Source organism: Panulirus ornatus, chromosome 38, assembly GCF_036320965.1.
Source record: "Panulirus ornatus isolate Po-2019 chromosome 38, ASM3632096v1, whole genome shotgun sequence".
Classification (NCBI taxonomy): Eukaryota; Metazoa; Arthropoda; class Malacostraca; order Decapoda; family Palinuridae; genus Panulirus; species Panulirus ornatus.
This window is the reverse complement of record NC_092261.1, coordinates 20,892,420-20,919,919: the sequence shown is the minus strand read 5'-3', so window position 1 is coordinate 20,919,919 and position 27,500 is coordinate 20,892,420.

The following is a 27,500-nucleotide window of genomic DNA, read 5'->3' as shown; positions in this document are numbered from 1 at the left end:
AAAATTCTCTTGCATGCATATATAAAGTGCAATGTGGAAATTGTGATAGGTTTTATGTTGGGCAGATTGGTAAGGATCTTTCTGTTAAACTTAAGCAACATAAATATAGTATAAGAACGGGACAAGAATCAAATGCCTTGTTTAATCACGTTAAAAGCAATGATCATTGTATTGTCTGGATTAATGCCATTTCGGTTATTAGCTTCAACTCTATTAACACGAGAAACATCATTGAATCTTCTATTATCAAATACACAAAGAATTTTAATCTTAATATTGGTGATGGTCTATACAAATTAGTTAACTTTATTGCTTACAAAATTTGTAAAATGATAGTTTACGAACGCACGTTGTATGTCTTGGACGCATGTTTACCAAAAGGCGTCCTAGCTTCATCTCTTCGATGTATATCAAATGGCTTATATTTCTCTCTTGTGTCTCCCCTGATGATGTGATTATTACACGAACTGCACTTGGAGACTTATCGTGTTTCATTTACCCCGTGGACTCATAGGAATATCTTGTCACATGCAAAATTGTGATCTTTTCCAACATATATATATATATATATATATATATATATATATATATATATATATATATATATATTATATATATATATATATATATATATATATATATATATATATATATCCTCACCTGGCCACCTCTGTTCCTTCTTTTGGAAAAAAAAAAAAAAAGAGAGGGGAGGATTTCCAGTCCCCTGTTCCCTCCCCTTTTAGTCGCCTTCTACGACACGCAGGGAATACGTGGGAAGTATTCTTAATCCCCTATCCTCAGGGATATATATATATATATATATATATATATATATTATATATATATATATATATTATATATATATATATCATCTTTTTTATTTTGCTTTGTCGCTGTCTCCCGCGTTAGCGAGGTAGCGCAAGGAAACAGACGAAAGAATAGCCCAACCCACCCACATACATATGTATATACATACACGTCCACACGCGCAAATACACATACCCATACATCTCAATGTATACATATATATATACACCCACACAGACATATACATATATACACATGTACATAATTCATACTGTCTGCCTTTATTCATTCTCATCGCCACCTCTCTGCACATGGAATAACAACCCCCTCCCGCCTCATGTGTGCGAGGTAGCGCTAGGAAAAGACAGCAAAGGCCCCATTCGTTCACACTCAGTCTTTATCTGTCATGTAATAATGCACCGAAACGACAGATCCCTTTCCACATCCAGGCCCCAACGAACTTTCCATGGTTTACCCCAGACGCTTCACATGCCCTGGTTCAATCCACTCACAGCACGTCGACCCCGGTATACCACATATTTCCAATTCACTCTCTTCCTTGCACGCCTTTCACCCTCCTGCATGTTCAGGCCCCGATCGCTCAAAATCTTTTCCACTCTATCTTTCCACCTACAATTTGATCTCTCACTTCTCGTTCCCTCCACCTCTGGCACATATATCCTCTTGGTCAATCTTTCCTCACTCATTCTCTCCATGTGCCCAAACCACTTCAAAACACCCTCTTCTCCTCTCTCAACCACGCTCTTTTTATTACTTCACATCTCTCTTACCCTATCATTACTTACTCGATCAAACCATCTCACACTACATATTATCCTCAAACATCTTATTTCTAGCACATCAACCCTTCTGCGCACAACTCTATCCATAGCCCAAGCCTCGTAACCATACAACATTGTTGGAACCACTATTCCTTCAAACATATCCACTTTTACTCTCCGAGATAATGTTCTCGACTTCCACACATTCTTCAAGGCTCCCAGAGTTTTTGCCCCCTCCCGTACCCTATGATTCACTTCCGCTTCCATGGTTCCATCCGCTGCCAAATCCACTCCCAGATATCTAAAACACTTCACTTCCTCCACTTTTTCTCCATTGAAACTTACCTCCCACTTGACTTGACCCTCAACCCTACTGTACCTAATAACCTTGCTCTTATTCACATTTACTCTCAACTTTCTTCTTTCACACACCTTACCAAACTCAGTCACTAGCTACTGCAGTTTCTCACATAAATCACCCACCAGCTCTGTATCATCAGCGAACAACAACTGACTCACTTCCCAAGCTCTCTCATCCACAACAGACTGCATATTTGCCCCTCTTTCCAAACCTCTTGCATTCACCTCCCTAACAACCCCATCCATAAAAATATTTAACAACCATGGGGACATCACACACCCCTGCCGCAAACCTATATTCACTGAGAACCAATCACCTTCCTCTCTTCCTACACGTACACATGCCTTACATCCTCGATAAAAACTTTTCACTGCTTCTAACAACTTGCCTCCCACACCATATATTCTTAATACCTTCCACAGAGCATCTCTATCAACTCCATCATATGCCTTCTCCAGATCCATAAATGCTACATACAAATCCATTTCCTTTTCTAAGTATTTCTCACATACATTCTTCAAAGCAAACACCTGATCCACACATTCTCTACCACTTCTGAAACCACACTGCTCTTCCCCAATCTGATGCTCTGTACATGCCTTTACCCTCTCAATCAACACCCTCCCAAAATTTCCCAGGAATACTCAACAAACTTATACCTCTGTAATCTGAGCACTCACTCTTATCCCCTTTGCCTTTGTACAATGGCACTATGCAATCATTCCGCCAATCCTCAGGCACCTCACCATGAATCATACATACATTAAATAACCTTAACAACCAGTCAACAATACATTCACCCCTTTTTTTATAAAGTGCACTGCAATATCATCCAACCCCTCTGCCTTGCCGGCTTTCATCTTCCGCAAAGCTTTTACAACCTCTTCTCTGTTTACCAAATCATTTTCCTTAACCCTCTCACTTTGCACACCATATTCACCGAAACACCTTATGTCTGCCACTCTATCATTAAACGTGTCCTAACACTGTCTGTAGGAAGCTGTCCCTACACTGTTTCAAGGAAGGTGTCACAACACTAACTGAAGGAAGGTGTCCAATCACTGTATGAAGGAAAGTGTGCCAATTCTGCCTGAAGGAAGATGTCAAAACACTGTCTAAAGGAAGATATCCTAACTCTGACTAAAGGAAGGTGTCCCAGCACTGTGTGAGGGAAGGTGTCCTAACACTGTCTGAAGTACTGTCCCAATACTAAATGATGGACAGTGACCCAAACCTGTCTGAAGGAAGATGTTCCAACACTATCTGAAGGAATGTATCCCAACACTGAAGAAATATCCCAACGCTGCGTGAAGGAATGTCTCTCAACTTGGACATCTTCCTTTAGACAGTGTTGAGGCATTCCTTCAAACAGTGTTAGGACACTTCCTTCAGACAGTATTTGATATTCTTCCTTCAAAGAATCTTAGGAAACCTTCCTTCAGACAGTGTTTGAACATCTTCCTTCAGACAGTGTTGGGACACCTTTCGCACAGTGTTAAGACATCTTCCTTCAGACAGTGTTGGGACACCTTCCTTCAATCAATGTTAGGACACATTCCTTTAGAAAGTGTTGGGAATCTTCCTCCAAACAGGGTTAGGACTCCTCTGCAGACAGTGTTGGGACACATTCATTCATTCAGAGTTGGGATATCTTCCTTACAGACAGTGTTTGGACACTTTCCTTCACACTGTGTTGGGATGTCTTCCTTCAGACAGTGTTGAGACAGTTTCCTATAAGCAGAGTTGGGACACCATCCTTCCGAGAGTGTTGAGACATCTTCCTTCAGACAGTGTTGGGACACCTTCAATCACAAAGTGATGGCATACCTTCCTTCGGACAGTGTTGGGTCGTCTTCCATCAGACAATTTTAGGACACTTTTCTTTAGACTGTGTTGGGACACCTGCCTTCAGACAATGTTTGGACACCTTTCAGACAGTGTTCGAACATCTTCCTTCAGACAGTGTTGTGACATCTTCCTTCAGACAGTGCTGGGATATCTTAATTCAGAAAGTTTTGGGACATCATCCTTCAGACAGTGGTCGAAAATCTTCCTTCAGACAGTGTTGGGATATTTCCTATCAGACAATTTTAAAACACCTTTTTCAGACAGTTTTGGAACACGTTCTTTCAGAGAGTGTTGGGAAACCTTACTTTAGAGTGTTTGGACACCTGCTTTAGACAGTGTTGAGACACTGTCCATCAGTCAGAATTGGGTCACCATCCTTCAAACAGTGATGGGACACCTCCCCTTACACAGTGTTGCGACACTTTCCTTCAGATAGGGTTAGGACATCTTTCTTTAAACAATGATTGGGACACCTTCATTTAGACAGTGTTGGGACACCCTCCTCCAGACAGTGTTGGGATATCTTCCTATAGACAGTTTTTGGACACCTTCCTTCAGACAGTGTTGGGTATCTTCCTTTAAACAATGTTGGGACACTTACCTTCTGACAGTGTTGGGAAACCCTCGTCAGACAGTTTTGGGACACCGCCCATCAGTCAGTATTGGGATACCTTCCTTCAGCGAGTGTTGGGACACCTTCCTTCATATTGTTGGGATAACTTCCTTCTGTCAGTGTTGAGACACTTTCCTCCTGACAGTGTTGGGACACCTTCCTTCACAGAGTGTTGGGACACCTTCCTACAGACGGTGTTGGGACACCTTCCTACAGACGGTGCTGGGACACCTTCCTTCTTACAGTGTTGAAACATTTTCCTTCAGACAGTATTGGGACACTTTCCTCCAGACAGTGTTGGCACATCTTCCTTCAAATAGTATTGGAGCTCTTTTCTTCAGTCAGTGTTGGGACACATTCCTTCAGCCAGCGTTGGATCACCTTCCTTCAGGCTGTTTTGGGATACCTTCTTTCAGACATTGTTAGGAAATCTTCCTTCAGACAGTGTTGATATATCTTCCTTCAGGCATTATAGGGACATCTTCCTTAAGACAGTGTTAAGGCATTCCTTCAGACAGTGTTGGGACATTTCCTTCAGACAGTGTTTAAACTTTTTCCTTCAAAGAGTCTTAGACACCTTCCTTCAGAAAGTATTTGAATATCTTCCTTTAAACAGTGTTGGGACACCTTCCTTCAATCAGTGCTAGGACACATTCCTTTAGACAGTGTTAGGACATATTCCTCTAGACAGTGTTAGTACACCTCACTGCAGGCAGTGTTGGGACACATTCCTTCAGAAAGTGTTGGGACATCTTCCATCAGACAGTGTTTGGACACTTTCTTGGACAGTGTTGGGATATCTTCCTTCAGACAGTGTTGAGACTCCTTCCTACAAACAGCGTTGGGACACCTTCTTTCCTAGACTGTTGAGACATCTTCCTTCCTAGAGTGTTGAGACATCATCCTTCAGAAGGATGGGACACCTTCATTCTCAAAGTGTTGGGACTCCTCCCTTCAAACAGTGTTGGGACATCTTCCATGAGACATTTTGGGACTCTCTCCTTCAGATAGTTTTGGGACACCTGCCTTCAGACAACGTTGGCCACCTTTCAGACAGTGTTCGAACATCCTTCAGGCAGTGTTGGGACATCTTCTTTCAGACAGTGTTAGGACACATTCCTTCAGACAGTGTCGGGGTATTTACCTTCAAACAATCTTGGGACGCTTATCTTCAGACATGTGTCAGGACACCCTCTTCAGACAGTGTTGGGACACTGTCCAGCAGTAGGTTTTGGGACACCTTCTTTCACATTGGTGGGAAAACTTCCATCTGCCAGCGTTGGGACACCTTCCTCCAGACAGTGTTGGGACACCTTTCTTCATTCTTTGGACACTTCCCTTCAGACAATGTTGGGACACTTTTCAGACAGCGTTCGAAAATCTTCCTTCAGACGGTGTTGGGACATCTTCCTTCAGACAGTGATGAGATATCTTAGTTCAGAATGTGTTGGGACATCATCCTTTAGACAGTGGTTGAAAATCTTTCTTCAGACAGTGGTCGAAAATCTTCCTTCAGACAGTGTCGTGATATTTTCTTTCAGCCAATTTTAAGACACCATTTTCAGACAATTTTGGAACACGTTCTTCCAGATACTGTTGGGAAACCTTCCTTCAGAGTGCTTGGACACCTGCTTTAAACAGTGTTGGGACACCGTTCATCGGTCAGTTCTTCAGACAGTGATGGTACACCTTCCTTCCCTCAGTGTTGAAAAATCTTAAGTCAAACAGTGTAGGGACACCTTCCTTCGGACAGTGTTTGGGTATCTTCTTTCAAACAATGTTGAGACACTTACCTTCAGACGGTGTTGGGACACCCTCTTCACACCTCTTCAGACATTGTTGGGACACCGTCCATCAGTCAGTTTTGGGACACCTTCCTCCAGACAGTGTTGGGACACCTTCCTTCAAACAGTGTTGGTACAAGTTCCTTCAGTCAGTGTTGGGACACCTTCCTCCAGACGGTGTTGGGACGCCTTCCTTCAGACAGTATTGGGACATCATCCTTTGGCAGTGTTGGCTCATCTTCCTTCACAGAGTTTTGGAACTCTTTTCTTTCGTCAGTATTGGGACATTCCTTCAGCCAGCGTTGGGTCACCTTCCTCCAGACTGTTTTGGGACACCTTCCTTCAGATAGTGTTAGGACATCTTCCTTCAGACAGTGTTGATATATCTTCCTTCAGACATTATAGGGACATCTTACTGTAGACAGTGTTGAGGCATTCCTTCAGACAGTGTTAGGACACTTCCTTCAGACAGTGTTTGAACTTCTTCCTTCAAAGAGTCTTCGGACACTTTCTTTCAGACAGTGTTTGAACATCTTCCATCAGTGTTGGGACACTTTCCTTTGTTCAGTGTTAAGGCATCTTCCTTCAGATAGTTTTGGGACACCTTCTTTCAATCAGTGTTAGGACACATTCCTTTGGACAGTGTTGGGATATCTTCCTCCACATAGTGTTAGGACAGATCACTGCAGATAGTGTTGGGACCACTTCCTTCATACAGTGTTGGGATATCTTCCTTCAGACAGTGTTGACACACCTTCCTACAAATAGCGTTGAGACACTTTTCTTCCTAGAGTGTTGAGACACCTTCCTTCAGACAGTATTGGGCTACCTTCCTTCACAAAGTGTTGGGACACATTCCTTCGGACAGTGTTGGGACATCTTCCATCAGAGAGTTTTGGGACAATTACTTTCAGACAGTGTTGGGACACCTGCCTTCAGACAATGATGGGCCACCTTTCAGACAGCGATCGATCATCTTCCTTCATATAGTGTTGGGATATCTTCCTTCAGAAAGTGTTGTGACATCATTCTTCAGACAGTGGTCGAAAATCTACCATCAGACAGAGTTGGGATATCTTCACTTAGAAAATTTAGGAAACCTTTATTCAGACACTTTTGGAACTTGTTCTTTCAGACAGTGTTGGGAAACCTTCTTTCAGAGTGTTTGGACACCTACTTTAGACAGTGTTGGGACACCGTTCATCAGTCAGTATTGGGACATCTTCCTTCAGACAGTGATGGGACACTTTCCTTCAGTTAGTGTTAGGACATTTTTTTTTAAAGTTTTGGGACACTTTACTTTAGAAAGCAAATAGTGTTGGGACACCTTCCTTTAGACAGTGTTGAGACACACTCCAAAGACAGTGTTGGGACATCTTTTTTCAGACAGTGTTGGGACACCTTCCTTCAGACAGTGTTGGGGTTCTTCCTTCAAACAATGTTGGGACGCTTACTTTCAGACAATGTTAGAAGACCCTCTTCAGACAGTGTTGGGACACTGTCCAACAGTAAGTTTTGGGACACCTTCCTTCACATTGGTGGGACAACTTCCATCTGTCAGTGTTGGGACAACTTCCATCTGTCAGTGTTGGGACACCTTCCTCCAGACAGTGTTGGGACACCTTTCTTCAGACATTGTTGGGACACTCCTTCAGACAATGTTGGGACACCTTTCAGACAGCGTTCGAAAATCTTCCTTCAGACAGTGTTGGGACATCTTCCTTCAGACAGTGATGGGATATCTTAGTTCAGAATGTGTTTGGACATCATCCTTTAGACAGTGGTTGATAATCTTTCTTCAGACAGTGGTCGAATATCTTCCTTCAGACACTATCGTGATATTTTCTTTCAGCCAATTTTACGACACCTTTTTCAAACAATTTTGGAACACGTTCTTTCACACAGTGTTGGGAAACCTTCCTTCAGAGTGCTTGGACACCTGCTTTAAACAGTTTTGGGACACCGTTCATCGGTCAGCATTGGGACACTTTCCTTCAGACAGTGATGGGACACCTTCCTTCCCTCAATGTTGAAATATCTTAAGTCAGACAGTGTTGGGACACCTTCCTACGGACAGTGTTTGGGTATCTTCTTTCAAACAATGTTGAGACACTTACCTTCAGACAGTGTTGGGACACCCTCTTTACACCTCTTCAGACATTGTTGGGACACCGTCCATTAGTCAGTTTTGGGACACCTTCCTCCAGACAGTGTTGGGACACCTTCCTTCACACAGTGTTGGGACAAGTTCCTTCAGTCAGTGTTGGGACACCTTCCTCCAGACAGTGTTGGGATGCCTTCCTTCAGACAGTACTGGGACATCTTCCTTTTGACAGTGTTGTCTCATTTTCCTTCACAGAGTGTTGGAACTCTTTTCTTTCTGTCAGTGTTGGGACATTCCTTCAGACTGCGTTGGGTCACCTTCCTCCAGACTGTTTTGGGACACCTTCCTTCAGACAGTGTTAGGACATCTTCCTTCAGACAGTGTTGATATATCTTCCTTCAGACATTATAGGGACATCTTCCTAAAGAAAGTGTTGAGGCATTCCTTCAGACAGTGTTAGGACACTTCCTTCAGACAGTGTTTGAACTTCTTCCTTCAAAGAGTCTTCAGACACCTTCTTTCAGACAGTGTTTGAACATCTTCCTTCAGTGTTGGGACACTTTCCTTTGTTCAGTATTAAGGCATCTTCCTTCAGATACTTTTGGGAAACCTTCTTTCAATCAGTGTCAGGACACATTCCTTTGGACAGTGTTGGGATATCTTCCTCCACATAGTGTTAGGACAGATCACTGCAGGCAGTGTTGGGACCACTTCCTTCATACAGTGTTGGGATATCTTCCTTCAGACAGTGTCGACACACCTTCCTACAAATAGCGTTGAGACACCTTTCTTCCTAGAGTGTTGAGACATCTTCCTTCAGACAGTGTTGGGCCACCTCCCTTCACAAAGTGTTGGGACACATTCCTTCGGACAGTGTTGGGACATCTTCCATCAGACAGCTTTGGGACACTTACCTTCAGACAGTATTGGGACACCTGCCCTCAGACAATGATGGGCCACCTTTCAGACAGCGATCGATCATCTTCCTTCATACAGTGTTGGGATATCTTCCTTCAAAAAGTGTTGGGACATCATCCTTCAGACAGTGGTCGAAAATCTTCCTTCAGACAGTGTTGGGATATCTCTCTTAGAAAATTTAAGGAAACCTTTATTCAGACACTTTTGAAACTTGTTCTTTCAGACAGTGTTGGGAAACCTCTTTCAGAGTGTTTGGACACCTACTTTAGACAGTGTTGGGACACCGTTCATCAGTCAGTATTGGGACATCTTCCTTCAGAGAGTGATCGGACACTTTCCTTCACACAGTCTTGGGACACTTTCTTTCAGTTAGTGTTAGGACATCTTTTTTTAAGTGTTGGGACACTTTCCTTTAGAAAGTAAATAGTGTTGGGACACCTTCCTTTAGACAGTGTTGAGACACACTCCTACAGACAGTGTTGGGACATGTCCTTTCAGACAGTGTTGGGACACCTTCCTTCAGACAGTGTTGGGGTATCTTCCTTCAAACAATGTCGGGACGCTTACTTTCAGACAATGTTAGGAGACCCTCTTCAGACAGTGTTGGGACACTGTCTAACAACAAGTTTTGGGACACCTTCTTTTACATTGGTGGGACAACTTCCATCTGTCAGTGTTGGGACAACTTCCATCTGTCAGTGTTAGAACACCTTCCTCCAGACAGTGTTGGGACACCTTTCTTCAGACATTGTTGGGACACTTCCCTTCAGACAATGTCGGGACACCTTTCAGACAGCGTTCGAAAATCTCCCTTCAGACAGAGTTTTGACATTTTCCTTTAGACAGTGATGGGTTATCTTAGTTCAGAATGTGTTTGGACATCATCCTTTAGACAGTGGTCGAAAATCTTCCTTCAGACAGTGTCGTGGTATTTTCTTTCAGCTAATTTAAGACACCTTTTTCAGACAATTATAGAACACGTTCTTTCAGACACTGTTGAGAAACCTTCCTTCAGAGTGCTTGGACACCTGCTTTAAACAGTGTTGTGACACCGTTCATCGGTCAGCATTGGACACCTTCCTTTCAGACATAGATGGGACACCTTCCTTCCCTCAGTGTTGAAAAATCTTCCTTCAGACAGTGTTAGGACACCTTCCTTTGGACAGTGTTTTGGTATCTTCTTTCAAACAATATTGAGACACTTACCTTCAGACATTGTTGGGACACGCTCTTCACACCTCCTTAGACATTGTTCGGACACCGTCCATTAGTCAGTGTTGGGACACCTTCCTCCAGACAGTGTTGGGACACCTTCACACAGTGTTGGGACAAGTTCCTTCAGTCAGTGTTGGTACATCTTCCTCCAGACAGTGTTGGGACATCTTCCATCAGACAGCTTTGGGACGCTCCTTCAGAAAGTGTTGGGACATCATCCTTCAGACAGTGGTCGAAAATCTTCCTTCAGACAGTGTTGGGATATCTTCTCTTAGAAAATTTTTGGAAACCTTTATTCAGACACTTTTGGAACTTGTTCTTTCAGCCAGTGTTGGGAAACCTTATTTCAGAGTGTTTGGACACCTACTTTAGACAGTGTTGGGACACCGTTCATCAGTCAGCATTGGGACATCTTCCTTCAGACAGTGATGGGACAATTTCCTTCACACAGTCTTGGGACACTTTCCTTCAGTTAGTGTTAGGATATCTTTTTTTTTAAAGTGTTGGGACATTTTCCTTTAGAGTAAATGGTGTTGGGACACCTTCCTTTAGACAATGTTGAGACACCTTCCTACAGACAGTGTTGGGACACCTTCCTTCCGACAGTGTTGGGGTATCTTCCTTCAAACAATGTTGGGACGCTTACTTTCAGACAGTGTTAGGACACCCTCTTCAGACAGTGTTGGGACACTGTCCATCTGTCAGTTTTGGGACACCTTCCTCCAGAGAGTGGTGAGACCCCTTCCTTCACACAGTGTTGGGAAAACTTCCTTCAGTCAGTGTTGGGACACCTTCCTCCAGACAGTGTTGAGACACCTTCCTACAGACGTTGTTGGGACACCTCCCTTGTTACTGCGTTGAATCATTTTCCTTCAGACATTGTAGGGACACCGTCCTTTAGACAGAATTGGCACATCTTCCTTCTTAATTCAGTCATTGTTGGGACACATTCCTTCAAACAGCGTTGGGTCTCCTTCCATCAGACTGTTTTGTTACACCTTCCTTCAGACGGTGCTAGGATATCCTTCAGACAGTGTTCATATATCTTCCTTCAGACATTATAGGGACATCTTCCTTTAGACAGTGTTGAGGCATTCCTTCAGACAGTGCTAGGACACTTCCTTCAGACAGTGATTGAGCTTCTTCCTTCAGAGAGTCTCAGAACACCTTCCTTCAGACAGTGTTTGAACATCTTCCTTCAGACAGTGTTGGGACACCTTCCTTCAGTCAGTGTTAAGACACATCTTTTAGACAGTGTTGGGATATCTTCCTCCAGACAGTGTTTCTACACCTCACTGCAGACAGTGTTGGGACACCTTCCTTGATACAATGTTGGGATATCTTCCTTCGGACAGTGTTTGGACACTTTCCTTCACACAGTGTTGGGATATCTTCCTTAAGACAGTTTTGAGACAGTTTCCTACAAACAGCGTTGGGACACCTTCCTTCCTAGAGTGTTGAGACATCTTCCTTCAGACAGTGTTGGGAAACCTTCCTTCACAAAGTGTTGGGACACCTTCCTTCAGTGTTGGACGTCTTCCATCAGACAGTTTTGGAACACTTTCCTTCAGACAGTGTTGGGACACCTCTCAGACAGTGTTCGAACATCTTCCTTTAGACAGTGTTGAGACAGCTTCCTTCAGACAGTTTTGGGATATCTTAATTCAAAAAGTGTTGGGACTTTATCCTTTAGAGAGTGGTCGAAAATCTTCAGACAGTGTTGGGATATTTTCTTTCAGCAAATTCTAGGACACCTTTTTTCAGAAAGTTTTGGAACACGTTCTTTCAGACAGTGTTGGGAAACCTTCCTTCAGAGTGTTTAAACACATGTTTTAAACAGTGTCGGGACACCGTCCATCAGTCAGCATTGGGACACCATCCTTCAGACAGTGATTGGACACCTTTCTTTACAGTATTGGGACACTCTCCTTTAGTTAGTGTTAGGACATCTTTCTTTAAACTGTGTTGGGACACCTTCCTTTAGACAGTAGTGTTGGGACACCTTCCTTTAGACAGTGTCGGACACACTCCTACAGACAGTGTTGGGACATCTTCCTTCAGACATTGTTAGGACACCTTCTTACAGACAGTGTTGGGGTATCTTCCTTTAAACAATGTTGGGAACTTACCTTCAGACAGTGTTGGGATACCCTCTTCAGACAGTTTTGGGATACCCTATTCAGACATTTTTGGGACACCGCCCATCAGCCAGTATTGGGAACCCTCCTCCAGATAGTGTTGGGACACCTTCCTTCATTGCTGGGACAACTTCCTTCTGTCAGTGTTGGGACACCTTTCTCCAGACAGTGTTGGGACACTTTCCTTCAGACAGTGTTGGATCACCCTCCTACAGACGGTGTTGGGACACCCTCCTTACAGTGTTGAAACATCTTCGTTCAGACAGTGTTGGGACACCTTCCTTTAGACAGTGTTGGCACATCATCCTTCACACAGTGTTGTAACTCTTTTCTTCAATCAGTGTTGGGACACATTCAGACAACGTTGGGTCACCTTCCTTCAGACTGTTTCGGTACACCTTCCTTCAGACAGTGTTAGGACATCTTCATTCAGACAGTGTTGATATATCTTCCTTCAGACATTATAGGGACATCTTCCTTTAGACAGTGTTGAGGTATTCCTTCAGATAGTGTTAGGACACTTCTTTCAGACAGTGTTTGAATTTCTTCCTTCAAAGAATCTTAGGACACCTTCCTTCAGACAGTATTTCAACAGCTTCCTTCAGACAGTGAAGGGACACCTTCCTTCGCACAGTGTTGACATCTTCCTTCAGACAATGTTGGGACACCTTCCTTTAATCAGTGTTACGACATATTCCTTTAGACGGTGCTGGGACATCTTCCTCCAGACAGTGTTTGGACACATCACCTTAGACAGTGTTGGGACACCTTCCTTCAAACAGTGTTGGGATATCTTCCCTTAGACAGTGTTTGGACACTTTCCCACCCACAGTGTTGGGATATCTTTCTTCAGACAGTGTTGAAACACCTTCCTACAAACAGTGTTGGACACCTGCTTTCCTAGAGTGTTGAGACATCTTCCTTCAGATAGTGTTGAGACACCTTCCTTTGCAAAGTGTTGGGACACCTTCTTTCAGACAGTGCTGGGACATCTTCCATTACACAGTTTTGGGACACTTTCCTTCAGACAGTGTTGGGACACCTGCCTTCAGACAACGTTGAGACACCTTTCAGACAGTGTTCGAACACCGTCCGGACAGTGTTTGGACATCTTCCTTTAGACAGTGTCGGGATGTCTTAATTCAGAAAGTGTTTTGACATCATCCTTCAGACATTGGTTGAAAACCTTCCTTCAGACAGTGTTCGGCCATCATCTTTCAGACAATTTTAGGACACTTTTCTTCAGACAGTTTTGGGACACGTTCTTTCATAGTGTTGGGAAACCTTCCTTCAGAGTGTTTGGACACATGCTTTAGACAGTGTTGTGACACCGACCATCAGTCAGCACTGGGACACCTTCCTTCAGACAGTGATGGGACACCTTCCTTCACACAGTGCTGGGACACTTTCCTTCAGTTAGTGTTAGGTCATCTTTAAACAGTGTTTGGATACTTTCCTTTACAAAGTAAACAGTGTTGGGACACCTTACTTTAGACAGTGTTGGGACACCCTCCTACAGACAGTGTTGGGACATCTTTTTCAGACAGTGTTGAGACACCTCCCTTCAGAGTGTTGGGAAATCTTCCTTCAAACAATGTGGGGAGTCTTACCTTCAGACAGTGTTAGGACACCCTCTTCAGATAGTTGGGACACTGTCCATCAGTCAGTATTGGGACACCATCCTCCAGAGAGTGTTTGGACACCTTCCTTCACACAGTGTTGGGACAACTTCCTTCAGTTAGTGTTGGGACACCTTCATCCAGACAATGTTGGGACACCTTTCTTCAGACAGTGTTGGGACATATTCCTACAGACGGTGTTGGGACACCTTCCTTCAGGCAGTGTTGGGACACATTCCTACAGACGGTGTTGGGACACCCTCCTTCATACAGTGTTGAAACATCTTAATTCAGATAGTTTGGGGACACCTTCCTTTAGACAGTGTTGGCACATCTTCCTTCACACAGTGTTGGAACTCTTTTCTTCAGTCAGTGTTGGGACACGTTCCTTCATACAGCGTTGGGTTACCTTCCTCCAGACTGTTTTGGGACACCTTCCTTCAGACAGTGTTAGAACGTCTTCCTTCAGACAGTGTTGATATATCTTCCTTCAGATATTATAGGGACATCTTCCTTTAGACAGTGTTGAGGCATTCCTTCAGACAGTTTTAGGACACTTCCTTCTGACATTGCTTGAACTTCTTCCTTCAAATAGATTTAGGACGCCTTCCCTCAGACAGTGTCTGAACATCTTCCTTCAACCAGTGTTGGGACACCTTGCTTCACAGGGTGTTGATACCCCTTCCTTCAAACAGCGTTGGGACATCTTCCTTCAGACAGTTTTGGGACACATTCTTTCAGAGAGTGTTGGGACACACACCTTCAAACAATGCTGGGACAATTTCCTTGAGAGTGTTCGAACATCCTCCTTCAGACACTGTTGGGACATCATCCTTTAGACAGCGTTGGGACATCTTAATGCAGACAGTGTTGGGACATCCTCCTTAAGACAACGGTTGAACATCTTCCTTCAGACTTTGTTTTCACATCTTTCTTCAGAAAGTGTTGGAACATCTTAATTCAGACAACGTCGGACACTTTCCTTCTGACAGTGTTAGGACACCGTCCTCCAGTCAGTATGGGACACCTTTCAGACAGTGTTGACACAACTTTCTCACATTGTGTTGGGACACTTTCTTTCAGTCAATGTTGTGACACCTTCCTTCAGGGAGTGTTGGGACTCCTTCCTTCAGGATGTGTTGGGACACCTTCCTTCAGAGAGTATTGGGACGTCTTCCTTCAGAGAGTGTTGGGATATCTTTTTCACGTTGTAGGGACATCTTCGTTCACACATTGTAGGGACATCTTCCTTCGAAAGTGTTGGGACACTTCCTTCAAACAGTGTTTGAGCATCCTACCCTTCAGAGAGTCTTGGGACACCTTCGTTCAGAGAGTCTTGGGACACCTGCCTTCAGACACAGTTGGGACACCTTTCTTCAGACCATGCTTGGAACAGTCCATCAGTCACTATTGGGACTACTCCCTTCAGACAGTGTTGGGACACCTTCCTTCACACAGTTTTGGAACACCTTCCTTCAGTCAGTGTTACGACACCTTCCTTTAGACAGTATTAAAACACCTTTCTTCAGTGTTGGGGCACCTTCCTACAGACAGTGTTCTGACACCTTCCTTTATAGTGTTGGGACATCTTTTAGACAATACTGGGACAGATTCCTTCAGACAGTGTTGAGGCATCTTCCTTCAGACAGTGTTTTGACACCTTCCTTCAGAAAGTGTTAGGACTCCTGTTTCAGACAGTGTTGGGACATCGCCCATCAGTTAGTATTGGGACCCCTTCCTTCAGACTACGTTGGCACACCTTCCCTTACACAGACTTGATACATCTTCCTTCAATCAGTGTTAAGACAACTTCCTTCATGCAGTGTTGGGACACCTTCCTTCAGACAGTATTAGGACACTTTCCTTCAGACAGTGTTGGGGCATCTTCTTTCAGACAGTATTGGGATATCTTCCTCGAGATGTTTTAGAGAATTCTTTCAGTGTTGAGACAACTTCCTTCCGATAGTGTTGGGACTCTTCCTTCAGACAGTGTTTGAACATCTTCCTTCAGAGAGTCTTGGGATACGTTCCTTCAGACTTGAACATCTTCCTTAAGACAGTGCTGGGACACCTTCCTTTAGATATCTTAGGGACTTCTTTAAGACAGTGTTGAGACATCTTCCTTCCGACAGTGTTGGGACACTTCCTTCTGACAGTGTTTGAAAATCTTCCTTCAGAGAGTTTTGGGACACATTTCTTCAAGCAGTGTTTGAACATCTTCCTTCAGACTGTGTTGGGACACTTTCCTCACAAAGTGTTGGGACACCTTCCTTCAGACAGTGTTGGGACATCTTCCATCAGACAGTTTTGGGACACTATCCTTCAGACTGTGTTGGAACACCTGCCTTCAGACAATGCTAGGAATCCTTTCAGACAGTGTTCGAACGTCTTCCTTCAGACAGTGTTGGAACATCTTCCTTCAGACAATGCTAGGATATCTTAATGCGGAAAGTTTTGTGACATCATAATTCAGACAGTGGTTGAAAATCTTCCTTCAGACAGTGTTGGGATATCTTCTTTCAGACAATTTTAGGACGCCTTTATTCAGACAGTTTTGGGACAAATTCTTTCAGACAGTGTTGGGAAACCTTCCTTCAGAGTGTTTGGACACCTGATTTAGACAGTGTTGGGACACCGTCCACCAGTCCGCTTTGGGACACCTTCCTTCAGACAGTGATGGGACACCTTCCTTCACACAGTGTTGGGACACTTTCCTTCAGTTAGTGTCAGGACATCTTTCTTTAAACAGTGTTGGGATACTTTCATTTACAAAGTAAACAGTGTTGGGACACTTTCCTTTACAAAGTAAACAGTGTTGGGACACTTTCCTTTACAAAGTAAACAGTGTTGGGACACCTTCCTTTAGACAGTGTTGGGCCGTCTTCCTTCAGACAGTGTTGGGACACCTTCCTTCAGACAGTGTTGGGTATCTTCCTTTAAACAATGTTGGGACACTTACCTTCAGACAGTGTTGGGACACTCTCTTCAGACAGTTTTGGGACACCGTCCATCAGACAGTATTGGGACACCTTCCTCCAGAGAGTGTTGGGACACCTTCCTTCACACAGTGTTGGGACAACTTCCTTCAGTCAGAGTTAGGACACCTTCCTCCAGACAGTGTTTGGACACCTTCCTTCAGACAGTGCTGGGACTCCTTCCTATACACGGTGATGGGACACCTTCCTTCATACAGTTTTGAAACATCATCCTTCAGACAGTGTTGGGACACCTTCCTTTAGACAGTGTTATCACATCTTCCTTCACATAATGCTGAAACTCTTTTCTTCAATCAGTGTTGGAACAGATTCCTTCAAACAGCGTTGGGTCACCTTCCTTCAGACTGTTTTGGGACACCTTCCTTCAGACTGTTTTGGGACACCTTCCTTCAGACAGTGATAGGACATCTTCCTTCAGACAGTGTTGATATATCTTCCTTCAGACATTATAGGGACATCTTCCTCTAGACAGTGTTAGGACACTTCCTTCAGACAATATTTGAACTTATTCCTTCAAAGAGTCTTAGGACACCTTCCTTCAGACAATGTTTGAACATCTTCCTTCAAACAGTGTTGGGACACCCCCCTTCGCAGTGTTAAAACGTCTTACTTAAGACAGTGTTGAGACACCTTCCTTTAATCAATGTCAGGACATATTCCCTTTGACTGTTTTGGGACATTTTCCTCTAGACAGTGTTAGGACACCTTACTGCGGACAGTGTTAGGACACCTTATTGCAGACAGTGTTGGGACACCGTCCTTCATACAGTGCTGGGATATCTTCGTCCAGACAGTATTGGGACACCTTCCTTTTGACAGTGTTGGGACACCTTCCTAAATACAGTGTTGAAACATCTTCCTTCAGACAGTGTTGGGACACCTTCCTTTTGACAGTGTTGGGACACCTTCCTAAATACAGTGTTGAAGCATCTTCCTTCAGACAGTGTTGGGACACCTTCCTTCACACAGTGTTGGGACAACTTCCTTCAGTCAGTGTTAGGACACCTTCCTCCAGACAGTGTTGGGACACTTTCCTTCAGACAGTGTTGGGACACCTTCCTATAGACGGTGTTGGGACACCTTTCATACAGTGTTCGATCATCTTCCTTCAGGCAGTGTTGGGGCACCTTCCTTCAGACAATGTTGAGGTATCTTCCTTTAAACAATGTTGGGACAATTACCTTCAGACAGTGTTGGGACACCCTCTTCAGACAGTGTTGGGACACCGTCCATCAGTCATTATTGGGACACCTTCATCCAGAGAGTGTTGGGACGCCTTCCTTCACACAGTGTTGGGACAACTTCCTTCAGTCAGTGTTGGGACACCTTCCTTTAGACGGTGTTGGGACACCTTTCTCCAGACAATGTTGGGACACCTTCCTTCATAAAGTTGAAACATCTTCCTTCAGACAGTGTTGGGACACCTTCCTTTAGACAGTGTTGGCACATCTTCCTTCACACAGTGTTGGAACTCTTTTCTTCAGTCAGTGTTGGGACACATTCCTTCAGACTGTTTTGTGACACCTTCCCTCAGACAGTGTCAGGACATCTTTCAGATAGTGTTGATATATCTTCCCTCAGACATTATAGGGACATCTTTCTTTAGACAGTGATGAGGCATTCCCTCAGACAGTGTTAGGACACCTCCTTCGGACAGTGTTTGATCTTCTTCCTTCAAAGAGTCTTAGGACACCTTCCTTCAGACAGTGTTTGAACATGTTCCTTCAGACAGTTTTGGGACACCTTCCTTCAATCAGTGTTAGGACACATTCCTTTAGACAATTTTGGACACTCTCCTTCACTCAGTGCTGGGACATCTTCCTTCAGACAGTGTTGAGACACCTCCCTACAAACAGCGTTGTGACACCTTCCTTCCTAGAGTGTTGAGACATCTTCATTCGGACAGTGTTGGGCCATCTTCCTTCAGAAAGTGTTGGGATATCTCCCTTCAAACATTTCAGGTACTTCTTTCAGATATTGCTGGGACATATTCCTTCCGACAGAGTTAGGACTCTTCCTTCAGACAGTGTTTGAACATCTTCCTTCATAGAGTCTTGTGACTCCTTCCTTCAGAGTTGAATATTTTCCTTCAGGCAGTGTTGGGACACCTTCCTTCAGACATCTTAGGGACTTCTTTCAGTGTTGGGACATTTTCCTTCCGACATTGTTTGGACACTTCCTTCAGTGTTTGAACAGTCTTCCTTCAGAGAGTTTTGGGACACCTTCCTTCAAACAGTGTTTGAACATCTTCCTTCTGACAGTGTTGGGACACCTTCCTTCACAATGTGTTGAGACACATTCCTTCAGATAATGCTGGGACATCTTCCATCAGACACTTTGGAAACTTTCCTTCAGAGAGTGATGGGACAGTGATTCAGACAATGTTGGGACACCTTTCAGCCAGTGTTTGAACATCTTCCTTAAGACAGTTTTAGGACGTTTTCTTTCAGATAGTGTTGGGATATCTTAATTCAGAAAGTGTTGAGACATCATCCTTCAGACAGTGGTTGAAAATCTTCCTTCAGACAGTGTTGGGACATCTTTCAGACAGTTTTAGGACACCTTTCTTTAAACGGTTTTGGGACATGTCCTTTCAGACAGTGTTAGGAAACCTTTCTTCAGAGTGCTTGGACACCTGCTTTAGACAGTGTTGGGACGCCGTCCTTCAGTTAGCAATGGGAAATCTTTCTTGGATAGTGATGGGACACCTTTCACACAGTGTTGGGACACTTTCTTTCAGTTAGTGTTAGGACATGTTTCTTTAAAAAGTGATGGGACACTCTCCTTTAGACAGTGTTGGGTCATCCTCTTACAGATAGTGTTAGGACATCTTTCAGACAGTCTTGGGACACCTTCCTTCAGACAGTGTTGGCGTATCTTCCTTCAAACAGTGTTGGGACACTTACCTTCAGACAGTGTTGGGACACCGTCCATCAGCCAGTATTGAGACATCTTCCTTCAGAGAGTGTTGGGACACCTTCCTTTACACAGTGATGGGACAACTTCCTTCAGTCAGTGTTGGGACACCTTCCTCCAGACAGTGTTGGGACACTTTCCTTCAGACAGCGTTGGGACACCTTTTTACAGACAGTATTGGGACACCTTCCTTCATACAGTGTTGAAACAACTTCCTTCAGACAGTGTTGGGACACCTTCCTTTAGACAGTGTTGGCACACCTTCCTTCACACAGTGTTGCAACTCTTTTCTTCAGTCTGTACTGGGATACATTTCTTCAGACAGCGTTGGGTCACCTTCCTTCAGACAGTGTTGATATATCTTCCTTCAGACAGAGTCGGTATATCTTCCTTCAAACATTATAGGGACATCTTTCTTTAGACAGTGCTGAAGCATTCCTTCAGACAGTGTTAGGACACTTCCTTCAGACAGTGTTGAACATCTTCCTTCAGACAGTGTTGAGACACCTTCCTTCAGATATTTTGGGGACTTCTTTCAATGTTGGGACATCTTCCTTCCGAGAGTGTTGAGACATCCTTCAGACAGTGTTTGAACATCTTCAAAGCTTCAGACAGTGTTGGGACACCTTCCTTCAGATATTTTAGTGACTTCTTTCAGACACTGCTGGAACATCTTCCTTCCGACAGTACTGGGACACTTCCTTCAGACAGTGTTTGAATATCTTCCTTCAGGGAGTGTTGGGACATCCTCCTTTACAAAGTGTTGGGACACCATCTGTTAGACAGTGTTGTGACACCAAGCATCACACAGTTTTGTGACTCTTTAATTCAGACAGTGTTGGGACGCCTGCCTTCAGAAAATGTTGGGACACCCTCCTTCAGACGATGTTTGAATATGTTCCTTCAGAAAGTGTTGGGACATGCTCCTTCAGACAGTGTTAGAATATCTTGATTGAGAAAGTGTTGGGACATCATCCTTCAGACAGTGGTTGAACATTTTCCTTCAGACAGTGTTGGGACACCTTCCTTCAGTCAGTTTTAGGACACCTTTCTTCAGACAGTGATCGGAATCCTTCTTTCAAAGATTGTTGGGACACCGTCCATCAGTCAGCATTGGGACACCTTCCTTCAGAGTGATGGGGCACCTTTCAGTGTTGGGACACTTTCCTTCAGTTAGTATTAGGACATCCTCCTTTAGACAGTGTTGGGACACCTTCCTACAGACAGTGTTGGGACATCCTCCTTCAGACAGTGTTGAGACACCTTCTTCAGACAGTGTTGGGGCATCTTACCTCAGTGTTGGGACACTTACTTTTAGACTGTGTTAGGACAACCGCTTCAGACAGTGTTGGGACACCGTCCATCAGTCAGTAGTGCGAAACGTTCCTTCAGACAGTGTCGGGACACCTTCATTCAGACAGTGTTGGGATATCTTCTTTCAGGCATTATAGGGACATCATACTTCAGACAATATTGGGACATCCTCCTTCACTCGCACAGTGTTAGGACAATTTCTTCAGTTAGTGTTGGGACGCCTTCCTCCAGACAGTGTTGGGACACCTTCCTTCAGACAGTATTGGGAAACATTCTTACAGACAGTGTTGGGACACCTTCTTTCATACACTGTTGAGACATCTTTCATCAGACAATATTGGGACATCGTTCTTCAGATAGCGTTGGGACACCTTCCTTCAGACAGCGCTGGGACACATTCCTAAAGACAGTTTTGGGTCACCCTCCCGCAGATAGTACTGGGGCATCTTCCGTCAGACAATGTTGGGAGACCTTCCTTCACAGCCTGTTGGGACACCCTCCTTCAGACAGTAATGGGACAACTTCCCCCAGACAGTGTTTGGACGTCGTCTTTCAAACACTGGTGGGACACCTTCCTACAGACATTTTTGGAACACATCCCTTCATGCATCGTTAGGACATCTTCCTTCAGACAGTGTTGGGACACCTTCCTTTAGACAGTGATGGAACACCTTCCTACAGACAGCGTTGGAACACTTTCCTTCATACAGTGTTGGGACATCTTCTTTCAGATAGTTTTGGGACACCTTTCCTCAGACAGTGTTTGGACACCTTCCTTTAGACAGTGTTGGGACACCTGATTCAGACAGTGTTGGGACATCTTCCTTCAGACAGTGTTGGGATATCTTCTTTCAGGCATTGTAGGGACATCATACTTCAGAAAATATTGGGACATCCTCCTTCAGACAGTGTTGCGACATCTTCCTTCAGACAGCGTTTGAACATCTTTTTTCAGAGTCTTGGGACACCTTCCTTCAAACAGTTTTTAAACATCTTCCTTCAGGCAGTGTTGGGGCACTTTCCTTTACAGTGTTGGGACACCTTCCTTAAGACAGTGTTGGATTATCTTCCTTCAGAAAGCGTTGTGACACCTTCCTTCAGACAGTGTTGGGACACCTTCCTTCAGAGAGTAATTGAACATCTTCCTTCAGATAGAGTTGAGACATCTTCGGACAGTGTTCATCTATATTCAGTGTTGGGACATCTTCCTTCAAACAGTGTTACGACATGTTCCTTCAGACAGTTTTGGGACACCTTCCATCAGACAGTGTTGTGACACCTTCATTCAGAGAGTGTTGGGATATATTCCTTCTGACAGCGCTGGGACACCTTCCTTCAGGCAGTGTTGGGACACCTTCCTTCAGACAGTGTTGGGACATCTCCTTTCAGACAGTGTTGGGACACCTTTTTCAGACAGTGTTAGGACACTTGCTTTAGACAGTGTTGGGTCACCGCCCATCATACAGTATTGGGACACCTTCCTTCAGACAGTGTTGGCACATCTTTCACAGTGCTGGGACACCTTCCATGAGTCAGTGGTAAGACATTCATTTAGACAGTGTTGGGACACCTTCCTTCAGATAGTGTTAGAACACCTTCATACAGTGTTGGGACACCTTCCTTCATACAGTGTTGGGACATCATCCTTCAGACAGTGTTTGAACATCTTCGAAGCTTCAGACAGTGTTGGGACACCTTCCTTCAGATATTTTAGTGACTTCTTTCAGACACTGCTGGAACATCTTCCTCCCGACAGTGCTGGGACACTTCCTTCAGACAGTGTTTGAATATCTTCCTTCAGAGAGTGTTGGGACATCCTCCTTTACAAAGTGTTGGGACACCATCTGTTAGACAGTGTTGTGACACCAAGCATCACACAGTTTTGTGACTCTTTAATTCAGACAGTGTTGGGACGCCTGCCTTCAGAAAATGTTGGGACACCCTCCTTCAGACGATGTTTGAATATGTTCCTTCAGAAAGTGTTGGGACATGCTCCTTCAGACAGTGTTAGAATATCTTGATTGAGAAAGTGTTGGGACATCATCCTTCAGACAGTGGTTGAACATTTTCCTTCAGACAGTGTTGGGACACCTTCCTTCAGTCAGTTTTAGGACACCTTTCTTCAGACAGTGATCGGAATCCTTCTTTCAAACAGTGTTGGGACACCGTCCATCAGTCAGCATTGGGACACCTTCCTCCAGAGTGATGGGGCACCCTTCACACAGTGTTTTGACACTTTCCTTCAGTTAGTATCAGGACATCCTCCTTTAGACAGTGTTGGGACACCTTCCTACAGACAGTGTTGGGACATCTTCCTTCAGACAGTGTTGAGACACCTTCTTCAGACAGTGTTGGGGCATCTTACCTCAGTGTTGGGACAATTACTTTTAGACTGTGTTAGGACAACCGCTACAGACAGTGTTTGGACACCGTCCATTAGTCAGTATTGCGACACCTTTCTTCAGACAGTGTTGGGACACCTTCATTCAAACAATGTTGGGATAATTTCTTCAGGTAGTTTTGGGACACCTCCCTCCAGACAGTGTTGGGACACCTTCCTTCAGACAGTATTGGGAAACATTCTTACGGACAGTGTTGGGACACCTTCTTTCATACACTGTTGAGACATCGTCTGTCAAACATTATTGGGACACTTTTCTTCAGATAGCGTTGGGACACCTTCCTTCAGACAGCGCTGGGACACATTCCTAAAGACAGTTTTGGGACACCCTCCCGCAGATAGTGCTGGGGCATCTTCCGTCAGACAATGTTGGGAGACCTTCCTTCACAGACTGTTGGGACACCCTCCTTCAGACAGTAATGGGACACCTTCCCCCAGACAGTGTTTGGACGTCATCTTTCATACACTGGTGGGACACCTTCCTACATGCATTTTTGGGACACCTTCCTTCATGCATTGTTGGGACATCTTCCTTTTGACAGTGTTGGGACACATTCCTTTAGACAGTGATGGGACACCTTCCTACAGACAGTGTTGGAACACCTTAATCATTCAGTGTTGGGACATCTTCTTTCAGATAGTTTTGGGACACCTTTCCTCAGACAGTGTTTGGACACCTTCCTTTAGACAGTGTTGGGACACCTGATTCAGACAGTGTTGGGACATCTTCCTTCAAACAGTGTTGGGATATCTTCTTTCAGGCATTGTTGGGACATCATACTTCAGACAATATTGGGACATCCTCCTTCAGACAGTGTTGGGACATCTTCCTTCAAACATAGTTTGAACATCTTTTTCAGAGTCCTGGGACACCTTCCTTCAAACAGTTTTTAAACACCTTCCTTCAGGCGGTGTCGGGGCAGTTTCTTTTACAGTGTTGGGACACCTTCCTTAGGACAGTGTTGGATCATCTTCCTTCAAAGAGCGTTGTGACACCTCCCTTCAGACAGTGTTGGAACACCTTCCTTCAGAGAATAATTGAGCATCTTCCTTCAGACAGTGTTGAGACATCTTCGGACAGTGTTCATGTATATTCAGACAGTGTTGGGACATCTTCCTTTAGACAATAGTTGAACATCTTCCTTCAAACAGTGTTACATCTTCCTTCAGACAGTGTTGGGACACCTTCCATCAGACAGTGTTGTGACACCTTCATTTAGAGAGTGTTGAGACATATTCCTTCTGACAGCGCTGGGACACCTTCCTTCTGGCAGTGTTGGGACACCTTCCTTCAGACAGTGTTGGGACATCTCCTTTCACACAGTGTTGGGACACCTTCCTTCAGACAGAGTTAGGACACTTGCTTTAGACAGTGTTAGGTCACCGCCATCATTCAGTATTGGGACACCTTCCTTCAGACAGTGTTGGCACACCTTCTTTCACAGTGCTGGGACACCTTCCATGAGTAAGTGGTAGGACATCATCCTTTAGACAGTGTTGGGACACCTTCCTTCAGATAGTGTTAGAACACCTTCATACAGTGTTGGGACACCTTCCTTCATACAGTGTTGGAACATCATCCTTCAGACAGTGTTTGAACATCTTCAAAGCTTCAGACAGTGTTGGGACACCTTCCTTCAGATATTTTAGTGACTACTTTCAGACACTGCTGGAACATCTTCCTTCCGACGGTGTTGAGACACCTCCTTCAGACAGTGTTTGAATATCTTCCTTCAGAGAGTGTTGGGACATCTTCCTTTACAGAGTGTTGGGACACCTTCCTTTAGACAGTGTTGTGACACCTTCCATCACACAGTTTTGTGACTCTTTTCTTCAGACAGTGTTGGGACGCCTGCATTCAGAAACTGTTGGGACACCTTCCTTCAGACGATGTTTGAATATGTTCCTTCAGAAAGTGTTGGAACATGTTCCTTCAGACAGTGTTAGAATATCTTAATTGAGAAAGTGTTGGGACATCATCCTTCAGACAGTGGTTGAACATTTTCCTTCAGACAGTGTTGGGACATCTTCCTTCAGTCAGTTTTAGGACACCTTTTTCAGATAGTATTCGTAATCCTTCTTTCAAAGAGTGTTGGGACACCATCCATCAGTCAGCATTGGGACACCTTCCTTCAGAGTGATGGGGCACCCTTCACACAGTGTTGGGACACTAGCTTCAGTTAGTATCAGGACATCCTCCTTTAGACAGTGTTGGGACACCTTCCTACAGACAGCGTTGGGACATCCTCCTTCAGACAGTGTTGAGACACCTTCTTCAGACAGTGTTGGGGCATCTTACCTCAGTGTTGGGACACTTACTTTTAGACTGTGTTAGGACAACCGCTATAGACAGTGTTTGGACACCGTCCATCAGTCAGTATTGCGACACCTTCCTTCTGACAGTGTTGGGACACCTTCATTCAAACAGTGTTGGGACAATTTCTTCAGTTAGTGTTGGGACACCTCCCACCAGACAGTGTTGGGACACTTTCCTTCAGACAGTATTGGGAAACATTCTTACAGACAGTGTTGGGACACCTTCTTTCATACACTGTTGAGACATTTTTTATCAAACAATATTGGGACACCTTTCTTCAGACAGCGTTGGGATACCTTCCCTCAGATAGCGCTGGGAGACATTCCTAAAGACAGTTTTTGGACACCCTCCCGCAGAAAGTGCTGGGGCATCTTCCTTCAGACAATGTTGGGATACCTTCCTTCACACAGTGTTGGGACACCTTCCTTCAGACAGTAATGGGACAACTTCCCTCAGACAGTGTTTGGACGTCATCTTTCATACACTGGTGGGACACCTTCCTACATACATTTTTGGGACACATCCTTCATGCATTATTGGGATATCTTCCTTCAGACAGTGTTGGGACACCTTCCTTTAGACAGTGATGGGACACCTTCCTACAGACAGCGTTGGAACACTTTCCTTCATACAGTGTTGGGACATCTTCTTTCAGATAGTTTTGGGACACCTTTCCTCAGACAGTGTTTGGACACCTTCCTTTAGACAGTGTTGGGACACCTGATTCAGACAGTGTTGGGACATCTTCCTTCAGACAGTGTTGGGATATCTTCTTTCAGGCATTGTAGGGACATCATACTTCTGAAAATATTGGGACATCCTCCTTCAGACAGTGTTGGGACATCGTCCTTCAGACAGCGTTTGAACATCTTTTTTCAGAGAGTCTTGGGACACCTTCCTTCAAACAGTTTTTAAACATCTTCCTTCAGGCAGTGTTGGGGCACTTTCCTTTACAGTGTTGGGACACCTTCCTTAAGACAGTGTTGGATGATCTTCCTTCAGAGAGCGTTGTGACACCTTCCTTCAGACAGTGTTGGGACACCTTCCTTCAGAGAGTAATTGAACATCTTCCTTCAGACAGTGTTGGGACATCTTCGGACAGTGTTCATCTATATTCAGACAGTGCTGGGACATCTTCCTTTGGACAATAGTTGAACATCTTCCTTCAAACAGTGTTACATGTTCCTTCAGACAGTGTTGGGACAACCTCCATCAGACAGTGTTGAGACACCTTCATTCAGAGAGTGTTGGGACATATTCCTTCTGACAGCGCTGGGACACCTTCCTTCAGGCAGTGTTGGGACACCTTCCCTCGGACAGTGTTGGGACATCTCCTTTCACACAGTGTTGAGACACCTTCCTTCAGA